The 26476-nt window shown below is 39.1% G+C and overlaps 1 pseudogene; it reads left to right on the top strand.

Moving 5' to 3' along the window:
- The first annotated feature begins 3960 nt into the window (after positions 1-3960).
- Positions 3961-25614, top strand: LOC111577949 (peptidase M20 domain-containing protein 2-like; annotated as a pseudogene).
- The last annotated feature ends 862 nt before the right edge of the window (positions 25615-26476 follow it).

Here is a 26476-nt window from a genome sequence, read left to right as displayed (position 1 = left end):
CTGACAAGCTGCACTAATTGCTTTTATGTAAATGCATTCACAACAATTTAAAGTTAAGGCTTTAAGGCTGGTGGTTTGAATGATGAAGCACAACGAGATACTGAACTTCAATCGCAAACTTTCCTTATATGTCTTTTTTGTTGCACAAGAGAGTCAGGATGTAAACTCTGCTCTCAGAACTGAAGAAGCTTCTTGGACGGGAAGTGAAATGTCTTCAAGAGCCTAAAAGAGAAGAAGTGTAGGTGCTTTTTAACTGAAGCTCCTGGGATCTGTTCTCTTGTTTGAAAAGTCCCAGACAAGACACAGTTTCACTCACTCAGTGAAAAGGTTGCATGTGACATGGTTCAAGCAGCAATTATGGCCAGTAGCCAGTGGCTCTCAACCACTGGCTTTGGTCAAGATGAAATATGAGGTCACAGTCGGGCTTAACAAGAGATTAAAGAATCAATAAAATGTTTGCAAATTGTTATCTGACATTCATGAGCTTTCACAACAAATTCCATGTGAATCTGAACAGGATATGCTGAGATTTTGCAGCAACGTGTGAAATAAATAGATGAATGGAGCAATAAATGCAACATATTTGGCCTAGCAACATACAGTTAATGGACATTTAACACAATGGCACATGGCAATATAGCAGATAATGGTGATTGCTAACATACACACACAAAACAGCACAACAAAAAAGATAAATGGGGTGCATAGCATCATTTTTTTCCTGTGGTGTTTGTGTTCAATAAGATAGAGGAAAAATTGTTATAGAACAAATCAGATAAAACAAATAGAATTTAAAAGCGCATAAAAAGGCACCACTGCATCCATTTCTGTGATCTTGTTATATAAAAGACAAATAGCCGCACATCCATTTGTAAAAAATAGATGAGCATTCTGGGTACGGTTTGCGTGTTTGCATTTTCTTTTTCTTATTTTTTTTTTTTTTTTAAGCATTTGGTTACTATGGTGTGTTTTTTTAGAGGGATAATAATTGATTTCACAAAAGCAGGGAACATTTTTCACAATAGCTCCATATCTGCAACCTCACATTTTAATCAGGCTGTAAACAGCATCCTGTTGTGAGTGATCTTGTCTTCACATCCTGTATGATGAGCGTCTGACTGTTTGCTGAGCACACGACAGTAATCAAAGTCTTTGTGGAGATTAGCTGCAGTGGCTTTTAGTTTAATAATTATATTATCTATCTTGATTAATTTCTTTAACAGGAAATCTGTCATAATGGAAACAGCATTATGAACAAATAAAAATCATTGTATTATTGACAAATTTTCTCCTCACCTGTAAGTAAACCCATAATTATTCATTTCCATTCTAATTTTGGAATGATATTTTTTTTTTTAATCAATTGGTTTCTTTTGACAACATAAACAATTGAGGGAAGTTGCTAAGACATAGAGGTTGATGAGACTTTTTTTTGTGCTATTTTTTTTTCCTTTTCTTCTTTTTCATTTTTACTAAAAATGCCACAGCCAGTTATTATTCTCAGTAGTCAATGGAAAATCTGTTATTTTCCACAGAGTAATCAAATTGTTTTCAGAATCGTAAACAAGCTTTCTGAATAACTCCACTGGCATTTTGGACAGCTCTACTTTTGTGACTCTTTCCAGGTCTTTGAGGTTGAATTTTTCCTTGCCATCGCTCAGGTGTTCAGTTCCTTCCACAGATTCTCGATGGAATTCGGGTCAGGTTTCTGGCTGGGTCGCTCCAAAACGTTCTCATTTAACCATGTTAACCATGCCCAAGGAAAAGAGAAAAAGTTTTTCTGATGTTTTCCTCCAGAATCTTAATGCAGTCCTTATCTCTGTCTTTTCTCATGGTGACATTTACTTTTTCTGGCCCACTAGTTTAAAAAAAAAAAAAAAAAAAAAACCTTAAAGGACAACATTCCCTCCACGATGTTTCACCCTGGAGATGCTGTTCCTGGAGTTGACTGCTCCTCTTTTCTTACGCCGAACAAAACATCTTACAACAACAACAACTCCACTTTCATTTCAGATGACCACAAAATAGATGGCAAACAAAAAACAGAACACCAAAAGCTTCCCTCTTTGTCCAGGTGTGTTTGTCTATGAGAAGTCCTCCATGTTTGGAGTCCATGGAGACCACCAGTGTTGCAGTGTCTGGTGAGACTCATTGCCTTGGTGGTGATCCTTAGATTCTTCTTGGTCTCTCACACTACCATTCTTGCCAGCGCAGGAGTAACTTACAGCTTCCTATCACACCCTTTGAGATTTTTCAACGTGAAACTCTCTTGTATTCTCTTTTGACCATTTAAAATGGTGTAGAATCTGCAGTGACTAGCAATTTCAAGGGAAATGAATCATTTATATAGAATATAAAAATAGCCACAGTTTATTGCCAATATCTTCATCTGTTGATCTCATGTAATTTTTGTATTTAGAATTTAAAGTTCAAGACTAGGCAGCGATTCATTTTGCCTTAACTGCACGTTGTCATGATGTCCTTGTAATTCTAGCATGAGTTATATTTATATATACAGAATATATTTGGATAATGTATGCATGTGCGTCAAACTGTGTCTAATAGGGTACCTGAAGTGATACAAAAATCAATATCAGTCATGCTGGGTTCAAGCTCACACTGTAATTTCCAATAAATATTATTGACTCATATCATCTGAATAAATAACAGGCTGCAGAATAATAATTAATGTTGCAAATGAAAAACTATATCACTCAGACACATCAGTGTGTTTATTCTGTATTAAGCTTAATATAAAAGCACAAGTACATTCCCATGATTAGGATTAGCTCCATGTGACAGTATCTACTACAAAAATTTAATAGACAAAAGCAGCTTCACGAGTGAACATTATCTCTTTTCAGCTGTTTAGTGTGTATAATTCAAGCATGAAAAGACTTTACTTTTATCCTCAGAATGTGAGGCCTGTAGGCAACATGGTAGAGGCAGGGTATAGACCTATTTTAAGTTAAGCTAAATCCTTAGCAGAATGAGTTAATCTAATAATTAATCCGTTACAACACTGATGAGCGCTTGCAGCAGGTTCAGTCACATCAAGCCTGACCTTTGCTGTGTAGGATATTATTAGCCATAACTGGGAGTAGCATCTGTCAGCGTCAGAGGAGGCTGCAGTCTCAAGAAAACATTTCTAGCGCTCTTGTTTTCCACGTTAGTACCATCTACTGAACTGGATAACTAAGAGTAGGACGTGTTAAAGCAACAGGATTGCATTTCTGGCCAAATGGATGGCAATCATAGCGCAAGTACTGAATGTGAAAGTAGCATTTTGGGTGGAATTTAGCCACACTTAAGATATCACCCAATACAGAAGGTGGTGCTGTCATGGAAAACAAGAATTCCAGTGGTTGAGTCCCACAACTATAGTCAGTCAACTGGAGACACATAACATCTATAACTGATCAGCACCAGTTTGTATGAACAGAATCAAGCAAGACATTTCATACTACTCTCAGCTCTCTACGGTAAAAGCAAACAAACAAAAAACCCAACGACTTATTGCCAGCAGTCAGTTAACTTAGCAAAGACAACAGGCTGAAAAAAGAGTCTAGTTATTCAGCTTAACAGCTAGACTATTACTAGAAAATGTAGCTTTTTCTTGTCTTTGTGCTAAGCTCAGTGGCTGCTAGCTGTAGGTTATTTTCTGTTTGATACAGACATAATTTACAAAAAAAAAAACCCAAAACAACTCTTTGTACATCCCACTACAATTTCTTTGAAAAAGAGTTATGCCATAAGACTCACTTGTTTTTTTGGATAAATTTAATATTTTTTTTGAAACCTAAGTCTTATTAATTAAACATTAAATCATGTTTGCTTAATCTGTACATGTTTTTACCAAGCTAGTTTTGTCATACAAACATAGGGATGATATCTATAATGCTAAAATATATTTCACAAAATGTCATGACTGCTTCTTCAAGAGCTCTTTTGGTATAAAAGATGTTCCCAGGGGATTTCCTGAGACCATTAACACCCGACAAGTGTCAGAAGAAGGCAGGTATCAAAGCTGCTTAACCATGCAACACATTAGCCACCACAAACATGCTACTGTGTCCTTTGTAGTACGATAAATCCAATTGTGTCAGCTGGGGTTTAATTTTTTGAATGCTTAAGTGTTATTCATGCACAACAGATCACAAGACTCTGAAAGGAATATTAAGTATGTTCATTATTCAGGAGTGGCTATGAGTCTGAGAGAGCCGTGGCAATCACATTAGTTGATAAACACAGAGGACAAGGAAGACGCCTACAAGTTCCCGTGGGAGCGCTTCCAATTAACACTCAAGCTCTCTCCCTGACGTGTTGGCTGGTTCGCGAAAGTGAAGAGATGGAAAGACAGTGAGAGAGAGAGAGAGAGAGAGAGAGAGAGAGAGAGAGAGAGAGAGAGAGAGAGGCATACACACTGAGAGGATGTGCATTCGTTTTTAAATATGAAATGTATGCATTTTGTGGGAGTTACAGGAACAAAAGAAATGCACCAAGGACACAGTGCATTTAGTCTTTTCTTTGTATGGCTTGTAAATGAAAACAGCTTGTTTCTAGTGCTTCTCTTTATGTGCTTCCTCTTCTTTTTTTTGCACTTTCTGGCCTTGTTAACAGCTTTTCTCTAGGGCGATGCCAGTTGATCTGCTGGTGCATGCTTTGGTTCAGATTGAATTATCTCAACCACTGTTGGAATTTGGTGACGACATTCAGGGTCCTCAGAGGATGAACCCTACAGATGTGATACTCTCATTTTTTTCCTCTTACGTCACCATGAGGTTTGCATTTGTACTGAAACATTTCACCCACTTACACTTAACACTAAGGGTATTTTAGTTTTATTTAGAGTTAACCCCTCAAAGAGTGTAAAACCTGCTTAAGACTGAGTGTTGTTTATGAAATTACTCCAGATTCAGTGTTGATTTTTAATTGACTCCTGTAAATGGTAAAAATGATTTATTCTAGTGTTACTCAAAGTGTTATTCTTACCCGACACCCAGTTGACTTATTTGTGAAATATACTCTTCAATAGAGTTACACATGAAATTGTCACAGCACTGCTCTCTCTCTCTCCCAGGTGTGCGTGGCATAGAGGCTGGGCAGCAGGTGTTGCTCACTGGCAATCAGCAGATCATGTGCAGGTGGGAGCCACCTGATTACTCACTCCAGCTCCTGCATAAAACCAGACGCCACTCGTCATTCAAAGCTGGACCGTTGTCTTACTTCCAAGTTGACTCCTGCTTGCTTTTGCTGCCTGGAGCTCCTGGATTCTTCATTTGCTGCTGGTTCTCCGTTCTTCCAGGGATTCCGCTCTCTCCAGGAGAGACACACCTGTTGCCAGCCTCGTGACTGAGAAAACACCTGCCCCACCACCTAGGACGCCTGCCCTCCTTCCTCCACGGACACCAAACTACACCATCTCTGCGTCTGTTACATCTGGGAACAAATAGTTCACTAAAAGGACTGGATGGAGCTAGGCCCCCTCTGAGTTGGACACTCTCCCAATTTGAGTCAGCTAAGTTCCAAGCCCTAGTAACACCAGGCTATTTGTTTTACCAGTTTTTTATGGCATAGAATTTTCTAACTGGCTTTCTGTGGTCTGACTTCTGGTATTTATATTTTATGCTTAGTGTGAAATAGTTTTAGTCTTGGGTTTCTGTTCAGGGTTTTCTGTTAGTCTAGGTTTCTGTTTTATTCCTGTATTTTTAACTTAAGGTGTTTTCCTGCCTTGGTTTTTCCATATGTGGGTTAACCGTAGTCTGTTTCTTGTACTTGTAGTTGGACCTCCTACTCTCCAGAGGGTTTCCTGATCAGTTCTGCCATTGGTGGTTAGTCTGTAGTTCTGTTTCCGGTAATCTAGTTCCGGTTTAGATTTGTAGTTTTTTTTTGTATTATTTATGTGTTGTAAATAAAAGTGTTAAACCGTTCATCTGTCTGCATCTTCATTTCCTGCTTTTGAGCCTCTACACCTGCTGTAGCAGAAATTGCATTTTATTTACTTTACTTACCACTATTAAAACAAGTATAACTTTGGAAGAAAATACAAATGTATCCATGTCTGAAATCGAGTTAAAAGAAAAACATTCATCTTCAATGTTCAGTTAAAAAATATTTATTTTCTTAAGGTTTTGTGTTTCAAATGTAACGGCTTCCTTGGTGTGCAGTAAATTTAACTCTCGGTTTAAAAGCTTTTCAGAATAAGTCTTAAGTGAACTTCACTGTAAAAGTTCCAATCCTTTTCAACCTAGAAAAAACATCTGTCATCTCCAATACTGACCAATTTGAAAATAAAACATATCAAATGGGTCACTGGCCCCAGCCAAACCGACACCTGCCAGAAATGAAAGTGGGATCTCTATCTGCATATAGTGTAGAACGCTTCAGTTGTGTTGCTGATGTTCTCCAATTCTCAGGGGTATGCATGTCAAATGATGTTGCTGGTTTTGTAATGACCACAGATTTTTGCAGATGCACCCGAGAAACCAGAAGTTGTCTATAACAACTGCAGGTATGTTTCTCACTCTATGGCAATAGTTGGAGATAAGGTTGAAAATTGCAAAATTTTTCCCTTAATGAAAAGTGACAGCACTAACTGTTTGTTTGCAGAACATGCAAAGATTGGAATGTTTCATTATAACGCCAGGTGACAGAATCGTCTATGGGTTGACTAACATAATTTTCCTTTTTTACAACCAGTCTTAAACTACTCCTGACAAAATGAGCTTCTATTATGGAGGCAGACATATGGAAGCAGGATTACCTCAGGAACACAGCCAACAACTCTGATTTTTGTGAAATCTAAACTTTGCCAGTCAATAAATGACATTTGCTTTATTCTGATTGTGTTATTAAATGTTCAAGATATTCAATTTCACACAAACAGCCCAAGTCCTTGATTATTTTTCTCTGCCTCATCCTGCTGCCTAGACTACTGTCCAGAAGAAATATTTCATTTAAGTCTAAAATTTGGTTTATGTGAAACATTTAGGGCACTTCAACACATACTGATCAAAGCTTCCTGAAGCCCGAAAAGGTACCAAAAACAAAGCAACATCCTGCCTGAGCACATTTTAGGCGAAATGATTCACCAGCACAGAAACCATGAATCAATCGTGTATGCTTCACAAGCATGTTGGTAGTCACAGAATGAGTCTGATAAACAAATCACTCCCATGGTATCAACTAAGACTGGGTGAAAAAACTAAAAATCACACAAAATCTTAAAAAAAAAAAGTACCATCATGTTGATCGGCAGCAAATACATTACCTACTCCGTATGTTAATGTATGCAACAACTAGTGTAGTAGCCTAGCGCTGATCTCAGCAACACATGGACTCTCATGGACTTTACTGATATCTATGTTGTAGACAGTAGCTTGTATGAAGGTGTACAAGTTGTGGAGGATCTGATTATGAATTGTACTAAAATTACCAGAGGAAAAAGTATCAGCATCCATGTCCTCTACATTTGATGTAGCTTCAGCATGATAGATTGGCTCTGCAAGGTCTTCAGAGGTAGGGAGAACCTTGCTCTGCTGGATGATCTTTGGCTTGAATGTAGTAGGCCACCTAGACAGGGAGGTACTTTAATGATCCAACACCAGAGAAATCCAAACACCAATAGCTGTAATAGAAATTTAAACCTGATAATAATCAGTGATAAAAAAAAAAAAAACAAAAAACAACAAACTGCCTAATATAGAGTTGGAACTAACCTCTCCAAAGGATAATGTTTGTGTGAGGAGTCAGTCAGCCCTTTTGTCCGGTTGTATTCCTTGACAATACGGTCTCCATCAGGTCTCTTGGTCAGTGCATATTCAACCAACTGTGAAAGAACAGAGTAGAGTACAAAACAACATTGCATTTGTGACCTTTTTTGAGACTGTGAGAGTTAAATTTTGAAGTGGTTGCATTGTGCCGGGTAATGATGATCATTAAGCTGTATTGGTGTTGCTCTACCTGGCACAGGCAGCAACTGTGTTAACCACAGTGGTGGAAAGTAGTACTTTTATAACTTTGATGTACTGTGGTATTTATACTTATAAATGTGGTCTTCTCCTGAAATGTGAAGCGCACCTACATGTGTTGTTTTTTTTCCGCTCATAGAAAAGACTGCATGTAGAAAAAAAAATTGCTTGGTTATGTACTGAACAAATATGACATTATAACTCAAACTCTTTTCAAGGTCACTTTTGGTCACACACCTGTCTGAGCACCGCAGCTACCCAGTAGCAGCTGTCGCAGCCTGCGATGTGGGGCGTTTATGAGATGTTGGTAATTGTAGTGTCTATCGAAAATTTTGCCTGTAACAAGGTGCTACCAGTGAAAACGTTCACCACCACAGTCGTTTAGACCTACAACCAGAGTCTACAAGACAGTTTGTGCAAAAGGCTATGATTGATTATGAGTGATTCTCTAAGCTTCTCTATGTTGTTTCACTGTAAATAGTTGAACGTTTCTAAATATTATACAATCAGAGATGGGATCTTTTTGTCAAATTGAGATGGGTATTTGCTTTTAAAATGTAGTTTTTGCAGCCCTGTGTTCCATGTTGAGCAGTAGTAGTAGTAATAAGCAATATAAATAATAAGCATTTTCTATAATGCATGTTTTGTACATTAGCAATTCATTTTAGACATAATTTTACATTATCTCTGGTAATAAATTATTTGAAGCAACAGAAAATCTAAGGAACCACTTGTGAGCCAAAAGAGCCGGCTCTTTTTAGTGAGCCGAGCCATTAGAACCAGTTCTCTTATAAGAGCCAGGATTCCTATCACTACTGGCCAGTGGGATGGAGAATTTTATGAAAGCTTGGGGGAAATAAAATTCTATGTTAAATTTGGAAGATTAACAAAATGTATACCAAGATGTCCTCAGTGATCATCCTTACTAAGTTACTAATCTGGTCATATTGTCTGGCCTTTAAAAAACAGTTGTCCAAAGTTGTCATACCAGGTTGGTTTTAAAATTTACTAATGACTTACTAGATTTCAAGAATTCATCTAAGCTTGGCTCACTGATCTCGACATATTTGTTCATTGTCGATTTTTGTTTTAAGAGTGGAGTCTCTGAAGTATGAAAGCACAAACCTAAAGACTAATGTTAATATAACTAACCTAAAATGTTACTCACCATCAAATCTGAAAAATAAAATGATGCAAAATAATTAATAATGTAAGTAATTAATAAATTACTTCCTGAAAGTCTAAAACAATATAGGGAAATGGCTGTCTAGCTTTTGAGCCTATGAACAAATTTTAAAAAGGCTTATACTTATTAAAATTAATAGTTATGAGAGTAAATGTGATGGAATGACTATAGGTCATCACTGTCATGATAAATTACATCAAAAGACAATAACTATGGAGCTAATGTCACGGCCACAGCCAGAAGCTGTGATTAGTGGCAGTGCTCTCTCTCCTCCAGCCCTGGTCTCTCTCTCTCTCTCTCTCTCTCTCTCTCTCTCTCTCTCTCTCTCTCTCTCTCCTAGGTGTGCGTGGCACAGAGGCTGGGCAGCAGGTGTGGCTGATTAGCAATCAGCAGATTGCGTGCAGGTGGGAGTCATCTAATCATCTACTCCGGCTCCTCCATAAAACCAGATGCCATTCTGCATTCAATGCTGGACCGTGAAACAACTTCCAGTTAGTTCTGTGAACTGTTCAGTCTGCGCTAGTTTCTAGTTCTTGCAGTAATCCTGTTTTCTTTGTCTAGTTTGACTCTTGCCTGCTGTTGCCACCTGGATCTCCTGTTTCCACCACATACCTGTTGGCTGGTTCTACACCTAGCTGTTTTCCTGGCTCCTGTTGGTTCTCTGAGGATTCTCTGTACCCCTGAAGAAAACACCTGCTGCCAGCCTTGCTATTGTGAACACCAGCCATGCCACCTAGGACAGCATTCACACTACTCTGGATGCCAACCCTCCAGTCTCACCCACATGGACACCAAACACACCACCACTGGCTACCAGAAAACCTGGGAATGGCTCATCCCACATTCCTGAGACTGTTTAGATCCGGGCTCCCTGAATCAGACACTCGCCCCGACTCTGTCAGTGAAGTTCTCAAGCCCTAGTAATACCAGACTAACCATAGTTAACCAGTTTGTTTGTTTATACCTTTTAGCTAATAGGCCAAGTGTATAATTCTGGCTAGACTCCTGATTAGATATTGTATTTCTTGTGATCCATTTGCTATCATTCCCAGCTTTGAGTTAATCTTTATTCTTAGGGTTCTTTCAGTCAGGATTGCTGTAGGTCTAAAATTTATTGTTCTGCTTGGAGTTTTCCAGTTGAGTCGTTTTCCTGCCTTGGTGTTGCCATATGTGGGCTAACCTTGCTTTATTTTTTCATAGTGCTTGTAATTAGTCTGCCTACCCTCTAGAGGACATCAAGATCTGTTCCGCCACAGGCGGTTTAGGTTTAACATCTGTTTCCGGTATTTCTTGTTCTGGTTTCTTGTTGTAGTTTCTTGTCTTTTCCTTGTGTAGTAAATAAAAGCATTATAAAACCGTTCATTTGTCTGCACTCATTTCCTCCACTTGAGCCTCTGTACCCACTGTAACAGCTAATAAGCGCTGCAATCTCTGGCCCTCTGCCTGTTTACTACTGGGTTAACAAGGTCACCACAGACAGACTGAGGTCATTAATAATGCTAGCTGTATTAACATGACTTCATCTGAAACTTGTGAAAGCACTGCTCACTCAAACAAACTAACAAACATTTGACAGGGCTGCAAAAGCAATTAAACTGGACCTAATGCTACTCTGAAAGCCCTCATTTAGGTTAGGCGACAATAAACCGATTATACTGCATAACTAAATCATACCAAACTACTGTGTTAACGCCACATTACCCTCACATCTTCTAGTGTTTATGTAATAACTGCAGGACTTGGCGGCAGCATACTGACAGCTAGCCACATATAGCTAGTTGATCCCCGTTATAATGTGCTCCTGCTACTTCACCTGAATTTCTAGACAATAGAAAACATACAACAGAATAACTCCATCACATTAACAACTTAACCGTCCCCTCTTGCCGACACTGTCTTGTTTTATATGAGCTACGGAGCCTTAATTAGCTTCATGTTGCTGGTGCAATTAAGCTACCATCTACTCAGTAACATTAGTCATTTCATTCTAGCTCTGTATTTGAAGAAATAAAGCCATCTGAAATGGCTTTATTGTACTCTCACTGGTATTATAATAACTCTGATAGAGTTAAGATACTTTGACACTGCATATTTTACTCGACAATTTACTGTGTAATTTAAATGAGTGTAGCAAAAATGGGAGAAGTCTAAGCGGAAAAATTGTAACTTTTTTCACATATAGTCTTCTCTTCTGCAGTGAATGTCTGTGGGGACGACTATTTTAATTTTCTGTTTTGTGTCTATTTCCTCCAACGTTGCAGGTTTAAAATAAAACAAAGCGCTGCTCGCTACATGTTGCAGAACATAGTAGGATGCTTATTTATACAATGTTTGCAAAAGTTCCTCAGTAGCTTGTGAGTGTTGATACGCCCACGGCAACAAGCCAGACGTGAAGGAGGCGGCACCACACGATTTGTTCACTGTTAGCGGGTATTTACTGTTGATCCTGTTACTCTGTCACAACTCAAGACGCAGGCGACTATGGCAACATTATTTGTGTTCAAAAATCAGAACTGTGGTCTATTTAATCTCCACTATTTATATTTTTGGTCATTGTGATGATATGGTGTGTAAGTGACTGATGCACAGCACAGGACATTCTAGGACACTGTACTTCTCCCACTTTTGTACTTTCAGTCTTGTTTTCTTGTGAAAAGCTGCTCACTGTGCAGTCTTTTCTATATCTGCCTGGATCAGATCAACAGCATCTCCCCTTGTGTTTTGCTCCTCAAAGACTGTCAAACCGTGGGTAGGTTCCATTCTGACGCAGCACTTTCCCTCCTGCCTCCTTAAGATGTTTACCAATCTGGCATTTCTTTTTCTGTTGTCTCAGGCCTTTTTCACCATTACAAAGAAACACTGATCCCTGCTTGATCTCCCTGTCATCCCTGCGGACATTTGGACCCCTAGCCGCCCAGCGTCACCACAGTCTATGTTTTATTTAAATGGTTTCAGCTCGAGGCAGTTATAAGAACCAGAAGATCCTCTGAAGAGAAGAGAAGGAGGTGTTGCTTCCCTCCTCTGGAGCAGAAAACTGAAATTAATCCTGCCCCTGAGGATCTCACCGAGAGAGTTTTGTAGCCAACAAATTAAGCTTACAGTGTACCAAGGAGAATATCAACCTTTCAAATGAAATACACATGGCTCATATTAAAATCCAGCTAAGTTGTGGTCTGTTTTGCACCACATTTAATTGCAACTTCCTCTAATTAACCTACAAGAAGTTAAAACTTAGAGATATTTTCTGCTTAATTGCCATTGTTGAACAGTGGATTTCTCTTCCCAAAGCTACCTTTGCTTTGTATTTATTTGTTGCCATTGTAAAAAGAACAGCCAGCACAACATCTCAGCAAGACAACATTTTCCATTCTGCACTTCAGCTCCGCTTTGCACGCACCCTGCTGACTGTGTCTCCTCCGAGCTTCCAGGGACTACTTGCACTCCCACTGTTCAACAAACTGCCCACAAAGGCTGATGTTACTGGGGCAGACAGCAGCCTTTTCAGCGCTGTCAAACAAAGAAAGGGCACCACTACAGCAGGGCTTCCTCTGAAGAAGCCAGGGCAGCTATGTGCATGAGGACAGACTAAATAAAAGTGAACCTGAAGATGAAAAAAGCACCAAAAAAAGAGAAGATAAAAACATATGCTTTGCTCAAACAGCCATGTAGAGGTTTTGTGTTTTGCTAAGGCATTTTCCAGCTTGTAGTTGTTTTGATTTCTTTTGCAGCACTGCGATGTTTCTTTTCTGCTCCGTTCTATGTGATGCTCCTCACTTGAGCTTCACAGCAATAATAGCTCTCCCCACCCATACAGGCTATCAAGTTGTTCTTCTATTGGTTACAAACAAATCATGTGTCTGCTGCAATTTGAGATGAGAAAATCTGACACTATCTATGTGCCAGACGATGCAGCAGTAATTAAGTGTGTAATTTCAACCCAGAACATCAAAACAGACAATAATTATATGAAAATGTAGATTATTGCGCCTAAGAAGGCACTGTTTATTTGAATTCACAGACATAAATCCTGACAATGTAAAAAAAATATATACTAAGCTGTTTTTGTGGGTTTTACATGCCTAATAGGCCAGGATGAATCTGCTCTCAATCATAAACCATCAAGCATCACAAAAAGAAGAACAAATGTTGTACAGTGTAATCCCACCCCCACTCCACCCACTGAAGATGCCGGACAACTTGATAAACCGAGGTGTTAATGTATTCCAGCTTGGAGAACGCAGAAGCACACTGTGTGCACTGATGTGACATTAATGACAGAAACGAAACTGTCATATTGCACATGCATCCACACACAAACACACACCCATGCACACGCTTCTGAGGCCCTGGGGGGATACTTTTTAACTACCAAGCGTCTTGCTGTGCAGTATCGAACACTGCAGGGCAGATTTCCGGGGGACTCCTCCTCGAAGGGGGCATTTTGTTTGATAGCGGAGCTGACAGGACAGAGCAAGCACGACTGACACATTGTCAGTTTCCTTTAGTCATCCGGAGCCTCATGTTTAATGTCAGGCTCATCAACAGCTTGTGAGGGTTTAAATTGGAAAAAAAAACAGGTAGAGTTGAGGTTAGTATGGAAGCCTATTAGTGCCAGAAAAAAATGCAATTGTAAATGAAGCTCAGTAATAAAAAATAAATGCCACTGATAAGGGAAAAATGCATGAGAGGAAGTTAAAATGATAATGTAATATATTGCAATTTCAAGAAATTGCAAATTATACCATACAGAAATGAATGGAAATCAATAATATGTGACAAGAAATACAATCAAATTTCTAAAACACTGCTCCATAGTTTGTATAGTCAACATCTGGGCAGTGTATATTCGTACTAAATTAACTACGATGTTAGTTCCCATTATTTTTTTGTTGTTGTTGTTTTGTTTTTCTGTCTCTGAGGGGTCACCACAAAATTACCAGGGTTGTGAAGAAGAAAAAAACATTTATCATTTCATTTCATTTCATTTTTCAGATTTTTCCTTGAGTGCCTAACAGTTACCTAAATTTGATCACAGATAATATGGATTAAAATTTGGCAACAGAGAGGGATTACCAGAATTTGAATTAATGTACAACTTTGGAGATCTTCAATCATTGGGGATCCTTGAAAACATAAAGTTGCGCAACAGTCATTTCATGAACCTTGGGCAAGCTTACATTGCTATATCCTTTCTCCACATTGTATGTCAAATTTTTATGTCATTTTAACTTTCCAGGAACATTTTTACCTACATTCTGACATTTTATTTCTTTTTTTTAACTGGCAGACTTGGGCTTCCATCCGTTAAGTCTGCTCTAGTGGCATAGACACATTAATATGTGGACCACACTCATGCGGTGGCCTCATACAAACACATACTCACCCAAGTATAGCCTCTTGTTTTGTTTCATCTCCCATTTCAGAGACATGCTGTCATCAGGAGCACATCCATTCATGGTAGCTGTCAAACCAGCCTTCCTTTGGGGGGTCTTGCTGCTGCGATGCCTGCATGCATATATCATAACTCAAGCATCACTCCCGCTTGGGTGTGAAGACTGGTGGCTCGACTTAAAATATCCACGTCTTGAAATATTGTGGCTTCTGAACATTATGTATTATGTGTTCAGAGTGCCCTGGGAACTAACAGAGGTTGTATTTGTTGAATCGCTCAGGAGAAACAATCAGTTTTGCATTTGTCTCAAGTGACAGTTGAAACAGCCTAACAGTCTGTTTAATGATTAGACTCTTTGAAATGAGGTTAGGAGTCTACTAGTGCAAAACTAAATTGTTTCCATAAACTAGAGTCTTCAAACTCTTCATTTTTGGAGGCACAAACATGTGCAATCATGTGAAATTAGACACATGCTCATAGGGCAAATCCTCGAATAAGACAATGGGGTGACACATGGGTCCCTCCCTCACTTAATTGACACACAATGGAGAATGTCAGCATCACCGGCGGGGCGTAAAGTAAGCTGACAGACAGACCATGTCAGCTTGCTGAGCGCTGTTCAACATGTCTCCTCCTGTGACTGACAACCACCCCCAATTAACCTCCAACTCAAATACAGACAGAAACCACATACATGTACACCTGCTCTCCCCTTCTATCTCACACACATATATTCACACAGACTCACACTCACTCTCTCTCTCTCTGGCTGGGTGTGTGACAGCTGTGGAGTTTTGTCTTTATTCATACAGCACTAACTGACCTTGTTTTTTCAGGGCCAGGTCTTAGTTCATCCCCAGCATGGGAAAGCATTGTTTGCTTGCTACACAGTCATCTAAATAGCTCCAGGCCAAAGAAAAAAAGAACAAATGAATAAATAAAATTCCCTGTAGATAACTGTTCGCATTTTTTTTCCTGCCAGAGGCGTTTTCTATTCTCAATGCGTCGAACTGTTCAAGGTAAAGGAGAAAGAGCAGCAAAACATTGATGTGTTTTCACTGAATCTTTTACCAAATGTCACTCTGGGTCCCTCTAGTGTGCTGATGAGAAAAATGATTTTTTCCTTGTGTGTTCACTCTCATCCAGTCAGCTCACACCACAGAGAAGCCTTGTGATTGATTTATAACATGAATTTTGGTGGAGCAGCAGCATGGTTTCCATTTTCGCACACACATTGCTCACAAAACAACCCAAAAACCCCCTACAGACTGACTCATAAAGACTATATTCTGAGAGTGTTGCAATATTGTTTCCTAACATACAACACGGTGATTGTTTATAGTGTGCACACATATAAGGTATTTAAATACAGATTGATGGAAGCAATGTAGTTAGATGCTACAATACTTAACATAACAGAAATTAATCCATGGTCTGACTGTGATTCTGGCCAGCAGATGGCGATGCATCATTATCTTTCTGGACTGATTTGGGTTTATTTGGAGGTATTTTTCTTCCAATATTTTCTCTGTATGATGCCGTAAACTGGAAGAAATCAGGCCAATATATCTACAGTTCAAATTCTGAAATGTAAAGGAAAGTTTTGCAGCAACAATCTCAGACTTTCAATCTGATAGTGAGTCACCCGAGGTTGTTTTACGTCAAAAGGAAGCAGAACTGGGAAGGCAGCAGCAGATCAAAAGAATATCAGCACAGTGATCGATCACTCAGCAGCCTCCTTCAGCTGAAATAATGACTCGAATGGGTGGTATTGTCAGATCCTCCAGGAGGTGGAGAAAAAGAACAGGTGATTTCCTCGTGCTTGTAGAATTCAAATGAGGAGGTGAAAGAATCTGTTATTTGCTTGCGATATTTAGAGATGCAAAAAGCATGTAACACTAAATCTAACACAGATTGAGTTGTGTGGTTGTAGTATTCCTTTTCAAAAGGAAGGATAAGCAGGACTTTGAGAAGGTTTTCTTACATAACCTTGATTTCACACAATCATTTTTAAAGCAAACCTTATCACAAAATCCTGAATGCTTCGTTTTCATGTTATCTTTCAACACTTTTTCAAGAGTGAAATGAGTAACACCTTATCACAGCTAACCTATGATCAATCTAATTCTTCAATCAACATCTTATTTCCTTGTGCATCTTCAAAGCATCCTGACAAACCAGCTCATGTTTTCTGCTGAAACCAGTGAAAACTTAGCAACAGATTGCTGATTCAAAGAGAAACCATGTCACAAATCAATCAAAAAATTCCTGTAAATTTTTTGGGGCTATGGAGAACTAATGGCAAGAAAAAGACTACTATTGCATTTTCTTGGAGGAAATCCTGCACTCCATTGCAACAGTTTTTCTTGTGAACCATATGAACAGTTAGTGTGTTGGTTCAATCCAGTTACTTTACACTTCCAGTTCAGGCAAAGGTGTGGAGGTCATGGTGAGAAGCATTCCCTCAAAAAATGTTTCACATTGGTTGTGATCCAAATGAACAGCTGGTGTATGGGTTAAATTCAATTATAATACACTGTCAGTGTAGGGAAACACTTTGCAGATAAGGAGAAATGATGCGACACACGAAGAGATGCCACTATTGCTCATTATTCAGTTTTAAAGGCCAATCTCTGACACTGTTGAGATGCTGGTTTTGAGCACACCTGCAGCCTGAGTTGTGGCTGGATATGGTATCTGTGTGGCTTCAGCTGCTGCTGCAGTTTAATCTGTGTTACTGTGGATATGTCGGTCTCTTACTATTTCAAGCTGTGACTTCGATACAAATAGTAAAACCATCGCTGCACCCGCTACTGTTGCATGTAGTGAGTATTACAACCATTAAAAATGCATTTATCACAGCTGTAGTTGTGGCTGCAGCCACAGCTGAGGGTGACTCTCTGAAGTCACAACTACATGAGCTGCACCATGACACAGTATCATATAGACAGCTGCTGGTTATGACTACAGAGAGCATCAATGCAACCTCAGCTATGACTGCTCACATACCAATCCGTACAAATGCATCAAGAAAGAAAGCTGGAGGAGCTGTAGCTCTTTTACTGACTGCTGCCGAGACAAACTGCATGACTGCACCTTTATTTGGGATATCATAGCTGCCACAGTGGCCATTGTTACAACTATGACTAAAATCCAAACAATGGCCACATATCCAACCACAGCTTCACCACCACAGACATCCAGAGCAACTGGATGGAACCGACACACTAACTATTGATATGGAGCTGTAGGAATACAGCACACGTGGAACTAAAATGCAATTATGATTGGGAGGTCATTAACTAATGCAAGTCAATCCAAAAGTATAGAATAGATACTTTATTGATCCCCAAGGGGAAAATTATGTTGTTGCAGCAGCAAGTAGAAAGAATAAAGTGACCACCACAATAGAAAAATAGAACGGAAAAAAAATGCTACTATACAAAATGCATAATAAATTGTAAAAAATACTATAAATGAAAAAAATTAACTTAGCTGAAATACAGGTTACACTATAAAGTATCAAAACTTTTTCTATTTGATCAAGAAAGGAGGAGCAAGTCTTAATTCAAAGTAGATTTAGAAGCTTTTTCTGCAGCTTTTAACTGTATCTTGCCTTTTCCCTGTCAGTTGTCATGGAGATGGCTGAGTTGTTCCATACTTCAGTTATGTGATGACAGGTGGTTAAATAGGAGTAAGAAATTTGTTCTTCTTGTCTGTCTTTAAAAAAGGCTTTTACTGATTTTGCTTGTTCAAAACCAAATATATTAAAGAAGATCCTGAAGCTCCAGTTAGTGGACCTTGTGCTGTGGTAATTATTGGCTGTCTTTCACACACAGTCCATTATAGAGATTTGTTGCCAAGAATGTAATTTAACCTGTGATTGTTACTTCTTTGAGTAGTGAGGATGACTGATGAGATGATAATTATGTCAAAGAAATTCCGTTTTCTTTTGTTTTCAACCAGATAACTGTTCTGGGAACTCCTGCAGAGGAGTCTTTTGGTGGAAAGGTCAAACTGATCGAGGCGGAGGCCTTCGCTGACATCGATCTCGTCTTCATGGCTCATCCAGGTCAGCAGGATGTGTTACTCCACTCTACTGTCACAGTCACTGCGTAAGTTATGTTTCATTGCTCATATGCATTCACAATTTCAGCCCCGTGTCTTTTGCCCTTTCTCTGTCTTAATGAAAACCTTTACAAATTGTATACAACCCCTAACATACTGCACTGATGTTGTACAGGGTGTCGGTGAAGTACCATGGGAAGGCATCTCACGCCTCTGCATACCCCTGGGAGGGAGTGAACGCCCTGGATGCTGCTGTGCTGGCCTACAACATCTCTGTACTCAGACAGCAGCTCAGACCAAAATGGAAGCTTCACAGTGAGGAACATAGAGAAGCAGAGAGATCACGACTTAAAAGTTGTTGATCTTGGAAGAAACAGACAACAAAACAACATCACTCAAGACATGTTTATGTCTGTGTAGATTCTTCTGTTTTTGGTTCTTGAACATGTTTCATGTCTCATCCAACAGGCTTCTTCAGTTCATGCCAGGTCTTCAGAACTGAAGAAGCCTCTTGGATGAGACATGAAACGTCTTCAGGAACCAAAGACAGAAGTTCAATTGCTTTTTACTACAGCTCCTAGAAGGCATGCATAGTTGTATATTCTTATATCAAAAATGTAAAAATTTAACTTTGACTCTATTGCAACTACCAGACCTTCATCTACTGAAGAAGATTGTCATTTTTAAATTTTTTAGAATGTGCTGGGAATCTGCTGAGAGTGTTGAATCCCATTTGACATGCACTCTGAACATCCAACTATCAGGTCTCCTATCACTTTCATTTTTAAGCAAGTGCTATGCTAAGTGCGTTTCACAGCTGCCTTTACAAAGTATGCACTGTTGCATGCAGTATGCACATAACTTGGACATACTACTTTGTCATACATTGCATTGCATGCATAATCTTTGACTATTTTGCTCATATTGTTATCATAGTTTGTATAAAATCACCTAACTGTGTGTTCTCTGTAAGGTTACGTAGGGAGACATGCTGTATGTGACGTATATTCTGCTGCACAAAGGATTGTGGGTCAGAATGGCCAGAGAAGCATGGTGATTTATATACTGCAAAATGAGGAGGACATACAACATTTTATACTCAATCTTTTTCTGGCATATTATACAGTATTATAGTATGGGTACTGGAATGCACCCAAAACCTTTGGCCATGCTAGCTGCTTTGTGAGGTATTGGTTTGAGCTAAAGGCTAAAATCAGTATGCTGCCATGTTGACATTGAGCTTGTTTGTCAAATTCTTAGATTAGTTAAAGTCCACACAGGCAAGTATCATCACTCAGCAGCCATCTTGGTAACCCTGCTTCACTGCTAAATTGCTATTTAAAGTTCTAATGGCTGTCTAAATAAATGAGGAGAGAGGCCTGTACCTGCAGTGTTAATGGTCATTGTGATGTCAGAACTGGATGTTGAGAATGTGAAATCAGATAAAAACTTTAAAAAATGTCTTGACTTTGCTCCAAAAAATGTTTAAAAACAGTTTTTTACAGTAGATACAGAAGAGGCTGGTGGGAATGTCATAAATTATTTGGTCAAAAACCAAAGAACTGGATAATATAGTTTCATGGTAATCCATCCAGTGGTTGTGACATTTCACTTGAATCCACAAACGGTGGCAAAACAGGGAAAGGTCAGGAAAGGTCCAGAGTTTATGTTCATCTTCTGGGAGATAAGAATGTCTGTGCAGAATTCCACGGCAGTTAATTCAGTCTGTGTCAGACAAGTTGTACAAGTATCTGTAACAAGTCAGTGTTCTGAAAATGTGCTCAAATAGAATGATTAAACGATTATGCTATTACTTAGCCAAACTTTACTGTTCAACCGCTGGAATCGTTGGACAAGATTATTGTAACACCGTTGCAGGTGGAGCTCTTGATATGCAGTTGAGGAGAGTTTCAGAACTGACTTTAAGAACAACGTTAATCATGACAAAGTTTAATTTAGTAGTTTAGACTTTTACTTAACCACCTACAGTAACTGATATCTGATGGTAGTAAAAAGTTGGGCAATTGTGTGCTTGAGACGTTGAAGGTTCTTAAAGGTTAATCCAGTCAAGGAGAAATATGGAATTATAAACTTATCCCTGGAGGCTTTAATCCTAAACTCTAAATCTAACCCTAACCCTTACCAAGAGGCCAGTCTATTTAGAGGAAAGCTGCTGTTAACCAAGCAGCCTTCATAGTCAAATTACCCTATTAGTCATCTTTGTTAAGCTGACTATTAGAGTAAGACGGATAGGCTTTTGGATAAAGGCAGTCAAAAGCTATGCGAGTTTCCTCTACATCAGTTTAAGCTGTTCTATAGAACCTATTAGGGTCAAACTCTTTAGGCAGATAGGACCTAACCCTAGAAACCAGTAGCCCTGTTCCACGGCATACCAGGTGAATTACACTAGGTAGGAGGAATTTGTAAACGTTAGGACCCCAAATGTGAACAATGGCAGCTGAGGCACTAGAGTTTTATACACATTTACCAATGAAAAATGAACAAGACAACAACTAAGCACACAAAGAAATTCATACACTGAGACATAAAAGCAACACAAAAGACACAATGCTGTAATAGTGGGTGAGAGTGACTGAAAGAAATAATCACGAGAAAACACAATATTCTTTGTCCTTCTTGTGATTGCTACCCTTGCAGCAGTTTGTGTATGTGTGTATCTATGTGTGTGTGTGTGTGTGTGTGTGTGTGTGTGTGTGTGTGTGTGTGTGTGTGTGAGACAATTGGTCTGTGTTTTACATTCTGAAAGGGGTCACACATCTTTCACCCTGCCCAGATAACAGAGGTAAACAAATGTCTGGAATGCTGATTAATGAGCTGTAATGACATTTGTCACTGCAGTCCAAGGTCTATAAGGACTGAAGCTAATAAGCTGCAGACCCTTTGTTTAAAGTTTATTCTGATTTGTTGTTTACATGTTCAGTTCTTACTAAGCATCTTCCTTATTAAATGTTTCAAAATGATGGCTGTTCTCCTTCTTATCCTCCATCTTCCATGCTGTTTCTTTCACTACAGGCATCATCCAACATGGAGGGCCGAAACCCAATATTATCCCTGACTACACTGAATTACTGTTCTATTTGCGCACCCCTCACGCTAAGGATATTTGTGACCTGAAGGCCAAAACTGAGGCCTGCTGTGGCGACCGCTTGCCAAGTAAGCTTGCTTAACACTGTGCTCTTTCTTTTGCTTTCTTGGATGCTTGATGTAAGAATATGTAAGAAAAGACAATGTTCTGCAGCAGTGGTCTAATCAAGCATTGCGTATCTCTGCACTATGATATACAGAGCCTATAAAAAGTATTCACTCCCCTTGGAAATGTCCCCTTTAATTTATTGCTTTTCAACAAATGAATCTAGTCAGTTTAATTCAGCTATTTTGACAAGTATGTACAACACAAAGTGAAAACATATTTCTACAAAGTAATGTAGAAAAAAAAAGTGATTGCATAAGTATTCCCTCTCTTTAAAGTGACTCAGCTAATTTAACACAGGTGCAGCCAGTTGGTTCTAAAAGTCACACAATTAGTGAAATGGAGATCATCTGAATGCAGTGAAGGTGTTTCAAGTGGCTATAGTATAAAGACACCTGCATCTGACAGGTAAAGTCATTGATGAACTCCTGGTTATATCTGCAGCATGAAGATGAAAGAATACTCCAAGCAACTCTGTGAAAAGGTTGTTGAACAGCATAAGTCAGGCCATAGATGTAAGAAAATTTCCAAGACACTGAATATCCCTTGGAATACAATTAAATTCATCATTAAGGAATGGAAGGAGTATGACCCAAATCTGCCTTGAGCAGGCAATCCTCCGAAACTGAGGGACTACGCAAGAAAAAGACTAGTGAGGTGGGCCAACAAGACACCTCTGACTCCTCTAAAGGAGTTACGAGCTTCAATGTACATACAAAGACTGTTGCCCTGGCTCTTCACTAGTCAAAGGCTTATGGGAAAAGGGGAAAGATGAAACCACTGTTGAAAAAAAGATATATTTGATCTTGACTAGAGTTTGACAGCAGGCATGTGGGAGACTGAAGTTAACCAGACCAAGATTCCCTGGTCTGATAACCGTCAGACTAGATGGTATGTTTAGTGAACCCCACACACTACACATTATCACAAACACATCGTCCCCACTGTGAAGCACGGTGGTGGCAGCATCATGATTCTTGGCAGCAGGCCTTAGAGCAGCGGTGTCAAACATAAGGACCGCCATAAGATCCATTTGGCCCGCGGGATGACTTTGCAAGGTTTAAAAATTCCAAAGGTGAAAATGAATATTTGCTTTGAAAATATTTAAAAACATTGAACATTGTGCAATATAATGTCCGTCAGCAGCTTCGGTATGACTGAGTTTGATTTGATTGAACCCTATTGTTGATGCACTGCCACAACTTTTATGTATTTTTATGGATACATTTTAAGCATTTATAAGGCAGGGGGAGAACTTAAAATTCTTCATTTAATGGTTCCCACTGTAGTTTGTTTGGTGTGGTGTGTCAGAATTGCTACACAGATGTGGAAATGAAAGGGAATTTAAAATAATTTGTAGATCTTGACAAACTGTAGAATGCTATATTGTTCAGTTCCAGATAGCTGTGGCTAAATCTTTTGTGCCTTTGTAGACACTGACATGTAAGTTGTGATACACAAATAATAAACTGAGGCATAATATTGTTGAAATTTCACTTGTTTTGCTTAAGAAATTTCAGGTTGTTCAAACTGTTTTATAAAAAGATTGCTCATTAAATGTGAATTTTCAGAATGTATTTTTTGCACTAAAGCAAAGGTAAATATTTGGAGTTGTCCTTTGTTATAGGTTTTTATGTTGTGGTTTTACTTGTCTGGCCAACTTAAGACCAAATTGGGCTGAATGTGGACCCTGAACTAAAATGAATTTGACACCCCTGCCTTAGAGGGTTTGTAAAGGTAGAGGGTAAAATAATGCAGCAAAGCTTATAGAAATCATGGACGACAATCTGATGCAGACTGCAAGAGAACTGTGACTTGAAGGAAGATTTGTTTGACCCAATGACCCAAAGCATAGAGCTTAAATTACACAGAATGGAGTGGTCGAATCACACCCCAGACCTCAATCTAGTAACAAATTGTGGCTGGACTTGAAAAGGACTGTTCACTCACAATCTTGCAACATGATGGAGCTTTTGCAAAGATGAGTGGTTTAAATTGCAGTGTCCAGATGTCCAGCGCTGACAAAGAGCTATCCACATGCACACAATACTGTAATTGTGGGCAAAGGTGCACAAATCTACTAAATCTTGATTTGAAACAGGTGAATACTTAAGCTGTCACTTATGTTCTGTTTTATATCTTCAATTCACTGACAGAACGTTGTGCAAATCTGTTGTCATTTTGGCATGAAAGGGTCTTTTTTGTAAATTCTTGTCTAAAAAGCCAGATTAAGCTGACCATGAATTAATGTTAAAAAGCAATAAAAGGGGTCAACTTCCAAGAGGAGGTTAATGCTTTTATGCTTTTTATATCCACTATATGTAATGCAATGGTGGATTTGACAACTGTTGCATAACATTGCCTTTTTTTTTTAACCTATTTCTGTAATTATGCTCTGTACTACTGTTACATAATTCATCGTTATCTTCAGGCTGCTCTTCTCCTTCGTCTGCACATGCCTCAAGCACTTTTAGCTCACATTACGGAGCACGTGTGGCCGTGTAAACTGTTACTACATGACATGTAACGCTGGCTATGTTGTGATCTTACTTGTACATTTTATGAATGCAGGCATACTTGTGTTTCCTTTAGGTGGAGATAATCTACCCTTCCCCTCCCCACTATAACATTCTGCCCAATGCCACACAGGCAAAACTGTCCGAAAAAAATGGAGAAGCTTTGGGGATTCAGTTTGAAGAGCCGACAAACCACATCACTGGTGGGTAGAAACACACATTTTATGAAAACAGACATCCCTGTCTGTCCCTGATCTGTGCAGAAGAAATGTATAAATTATGAAATGTGTAACAGCAGAACTGTGATCTATTTTTTGTTGTTGGCTGAGTTGACACAGAATTGTTATCACAGTGAATTTGTAATTATCTGGCAGCATCTACAGACTTTGGCAACGTGTCATTCATAGTGCCTGGTATCCATCCTTTCTTCTACATCTGCACTGATGCATTCAACCACACAAAGGAATACATCCAAGCAGCAGGTGTGGCAGCATGTGACTAATGGGAACAGATGTTTCTTGTAATGAAATTGAATTGCATGAGGATCTAATGATTTCAGTTGTCATCTCTCTCCTGGTCACTTGGTTCTGCCTGTTTCCATTTACTCTGTGCTTTATTTCCCTCCAATGCTCTATTTCCTGTGCCAGGAGCTGAAAAGGCCCAGTTGCACACCCTGAGGGCAGCCAAGGCATTGGCTATGACAGCTGTGGATGTCGTGTGCAGCCCTGATCTGCTGAGGCAAGTGAGGGAGGACTTCTGCCCAAACTGAAAACAGGAGATGTGATTAGACGGCACTGATGCAGCTTTGAGAGCCTTGCAAATACACCTTACTTGAACGATATTCCTATGAAAACCAGTGTGAAAGATATTTCATATCTGATGAGTTTGTCAAGGTTGTGCTGAGTTTGAACTCCGTGTAAACAGAAGTTCTAAGAGTTTTGATGGATAGAGCTGAGAAACAGCTCAGTACAGAACATAATATTACATTTATAAGATCACCTTCACTGTTTGTAGACTATGTCACTGGTTCATGCTTATCAAGGCTCACTACTGGCTTGGATACCTTTTCTTCTTTCTTGGGTTCTATGGCTCTATTGAAACCTGCTACCTTGAAGCATTTATAGTCAGTAAATCTTTGATAAAAAATATATCAAATGATGCTATGAAAATGTGAAAGGGGTTATTATAGAGGTGAACCAACAGAAGTCTTTTATGTCGATGCTTTGACAATCTTGCATCTTGAAACTGTCCAGCCAATGAAGCCTTTTTGAAATGACCTGAATTGAATTATCTCTTTTGAGTTTTTCAGCTCTTTGTGCTCTCATTCCATTGTTTTTATTCACTGCAAGCAACTGTTATCAGGTAAAACAGACTGCATACTATCAGCTCGACACTGAACAGCATACAGATACAGTTCAGCAACTAAAGCATCACATATTTCCTTCAGGCAGTGGTAGACATCAAAAACAGCCACATTAATGGGATGGCCGCCATCTGACCTCAAAAATGAATGATCATGTTGTTCTGCTGGATGTAACTGGACTGTTTCTAAGTTTGTGAGATCACCTTAAAAATGATAGCTACATTAAAAGAATTAGCACATTTTTAAGAAGCATTTATCATAGAACTGTGTCCAACTATGCCTGCAGCCTCACAGAGCTGCCAGAGCCGCTCCACATTTCTTTTTAGATGTTTCACTGGAGTGAATTTCATTCTTTCTTTAATGGCAACTGAATTATACCATGTATACAGAATGTAATCTTCCTTCTTAGCTGTATTTTCAACTCGGCCGTGAGTTGAGTTCTGCATTTTTTAACATCTCACTACTGCTCTTGCTTATTTAAATTTCAGAGTCTACTTTCAGCAGCACACGGGTTGATTCATAACCTTGGCTTCCCAAGAGTGCCCACAGTTGTGGTGGAAAATCAGGATCTGGACATCTTTTTGATGCTTTATCCTTTTTCTCCCTCTTTTGATGCGCCAGTGCCTTTGGCCCTGATTTTTTGTAGTTGTTGTTTAAAAAATGGTGCACAGAGTTTAAACTGACACCATGCCCTTTGGGACATTGACTGGATAATAACAAAGAACAGGAACAGTCTTCAATATAATCCACACATCTACACTTTTACCTAT

The sequence above is a fragment of the Amphiprion ocellaris genome, chromosome 20 (genome assembly GCF_022539595.1).
Source record: "Amphiprion ocellaris isolate individual 3 ecotype Okinawa chromosome 20, ASM2253959v1, whole genome shotgun sequence".
In the NCBI taxonomy this organism is placed as follows: Eukaryota; Metazoa; Chordata; class Actinopteri; family Pomacentridae; genus Amphiprion; species Amphiprion ocellaris.
Note: the sequence above shows the minus strand (reverse complement) of the source record. Positions and strands in the feature narration are given on the sequence as shown.